This window comes from Schistocerca americana, chromosome 3 (assembly GCF_021461395.2).
Source record: "Schistocerca americana isolate TAMUIC-IGC-003095 chromosome 3, iqSchAmer2.1, whole genome shotgun sequence".
In the NCBI taxonomy this organism is placed as follows: Eukaryota; Metazoa; Arthropoda; class Insecta; order Orthoptera; family Acrididae; genus Schistocerca; species Schistocerca americana.
In genome coordinates, this window is record NC_060121.1 from 504812312 (window position 1) to 504815347 (window position 3036).

Below are 3036 nucleotides of genomic sequence, written 5' to 3' on the forward strand. Positions count from 1 at the left end.
ATGTAACAAGGAGGATTATTTCTTCTTTATCCACCTCACTGAATATACAGTCTCCTACAAAGAGAGAATCCCTCTCTATTAATTAAAACTTCCGGGCTGAATTGCCGTGGTCCTTACATAAAAATACATGTCCGAAAGAACAGATACCATCGGTGATCAAGCAGCTCGTTAGAATGAAATTGGAATGAAATGAACACCCTCAGCTGCTTGCAGGCGTAGACATACGTCAACGAGGACAGATGAAAATGTGTGCCCCGACCGGGACTCCATCCCGGGATCTCCTGCTTACATGGCAGACGCTCAATCCATCTGAGCCACTGAGGACACAGAGGATAGCGCGACTGCAGGGATTTATCTCTGGCACGCCTCCCGCGAAACCCACATTCTCAGCGTATTGTCCGGCACTACATTCGTAGTGCCCCCGCCCATTACGTCCGAAAGAACAGATACCATCTTAGTAAAATATATAGTTAAGGCTCACCGGCCACTTGACCATCTTCTTCTTCTGTGCGAATGCACAAACAGTGCCCAAACTCTTACGGGAATCGGCAACGCGCCGCGACTAATGAGTATAATGGGCGGGGGCACTACGAATGTAGTGCGGGACAATACGTTGAGAATGTGGGTTTCGCGGGGGGCTTGCCAGAGATAAATCCCTTCAGTCGCGCTATCCTCTGTGTCCTCGGTGGCTCAGATGGATAGAGCGTCTGCCATCCAAGCAGGCGATCCCGGGTTCGAGTCCCGGTCGGGGCACACATTTTCATCTGTCCCCGTTGACGTATGTCAACGCCTGTAAGCAGCTAAGGGTGTTCATTTCATTGCAATTTCTTATAGTTAAATTTACCCAGAGACATTTAAATCTCATCTTTACCTACGATAACGATCGAAGCTGAAGAAATGGATTGAAATTTATGCCATGGCCGGGATTCGAGCCCGGATTTTCTTGCTTACTACGCAAATGCTGACCATTACACCAACGCAGCATTAGGGTCAACACTGCTGCACGAACTACCCTAGTCGAACTCCCTCCCCAACACAAACTTCAATTCATAGCTCCAGCTGATTTTTCCCCTACATTGCCACTATTACCAGGACTCTCCGGCATTGGAATAGCACCCCAGCATTGGACGTAATGGGGAAGTCCTGTACCACAGGTGGCGGTACTATTCCAATGCCGAAGAGCCCTGGCAATAGTGACAATGTAGGGGGAATATAAGATAGAACTAATCGAATGCCAAGGTCTCTAAGAGAGCGATGAATTCTTTCCCCGCTACTGGGCTGTAGGAAAATTTGGAAAAACAAGTGCGTTGAAAACTATGTGGACTGTTAAAGTAAGAAATGGTTAGTTCTTCGCAGAACTGGCAAGGAAAGAAAAGGGAGAGAATGATACAACATAACGAAACAACATATATGGTACTAGAGGGATCCGTAGAGATTGGAATACATCCAACAAATAATTGTCGACGTATGGGTATAACTCTACTGTGACATGAAGAGCCACGCGGGATTAGCCGAGCGGTCTAAAGGCCCTGCAGCCATGGACTGTATGGCTGATTCCGGCGGAGGTTCGAGTCCTCCCTCGGACATGGGTGCTTGTGTTTGTCCTTAGGATAATTTAGGTTATATAGTGTGTAAGGTTAGGGACTGATGACCTTAGCAGTTAAGTCCCATAAGATTTCACATACATTTGAACATTTTTGACATGAAGAGGCTGGCGCAAGAGGAGAAGCCACGGGAGACCGTAAGAAACCAGTCAGAAGACTGAAATCCTCCCACCAAAAAAACAAAGATAAACCTAATAATCAGCCATACTAAGATTTACGAGACGCTAACGTGACAAATACAATAAAAATTTTTTGTTGCAAGACGATCACTTTGTTACCTCTTGGCAGTATGCCTCGTCTAAGACTTTTTGAGCAGACTGTACTGCCACGGCGCTCGCATGCCAATTATTGTCATTATTTTAATTGTAAATTTCGGCCTCACGTGACACAAATAGCATCATTACCGCTATTGAGTTTTTGTAATCAGATTATTTCCTCAGAAATAAAAAGAAAGGTAGGTGGTAAAATGTTAAGAAACTAAATTATAAATCTGCCTCCGTGCCTAAGTGTTGCTGCTAAATTTTTAATCCGGCGGTGGCGGTAGAGCTACAACCGGTAATCAGTTTTAATAAAATATCATACGACCAATACACTGACTTTTACAATCTAACCCAATACAAACGTTATCGGTCCTCTCAGTAGGTATAAGGATGCCTCATTTCGAGTAGTTTTAGTTTTCTACTGTTTTTCTAGAACCCAGAAAAAGGAGCTAGTAGAATAGTAAGAAACTAAATTACAAATCAGATTAATTTTAGTGCCTTAGTATCTTACCAGTCGCCTTTTTATTTCGTTCTAGACATATCATTTAAATAGAAACGTCTTGGCAGATTAAAACTTTGTGCCGTACCCCTACTCGAATCTGTGGAAAAACATGGGCTAGTGCTCTACAGACTAAACTATCCATCTTTCGTCCCCTCGTTACAGCTTCACTTCTGCCAGTAGATCTCGTTCTATCTTCCAAACTTCACAGAAGTTCTTCCGCTAAACTTGCAAGATTAGCACTTCTGGAAGATTGCAGAGATAAGTCTTAACCACAGCCTGAGCGATGTTTCCGGAATGAAATTCGCAATCTGCAACGGAGCGTACCATAATATGGAACTTCCTGGCAGATTAAAACTGTGTGCCAGACCGGGACTCGGACTTTGGACCTAAGCTTGTCGCGGGTAAGTGCTCTACCGACTGAGCTACACGAAATTCACTGATAGCCTGAGAAGAACCCTAGAATACATGAACAACTTCGGCTGACGAGCGAGAAAGAGTTTATTCTGGAAGAATGGAAGTAGTATCGACATGAAGAAAAGTTAAATGAAAACTCTGAAAATGTCCATTGTTTTACTTCGCCTGGACCGGCTGAATCCAAATGCGATTAATAATGAAGAAAAGTAAGTAAATATTGTGCCACGTAAGACGTGAGCTGGCTCTATCCTGACCG

The 3036-nt window shown here is 44.1% G+C and overlaps 1 non-coding gene across 1 annotated transcript; it reads left to right on the forward strand.

Annotated features, from left to right (window-relative positions):
• Nucleotides 1–679: 679 nt before the first annotated feature.
• On the forward strand, nt 680–753 carry Trnag-ucc. Its single transcript has one exon. It is a non-coding gene; the product is annotated as a tRNA-Gly (tRNA).
• The last annotated feature ends 2283 nt before the right edge of the window (nt 754–3036 follow it).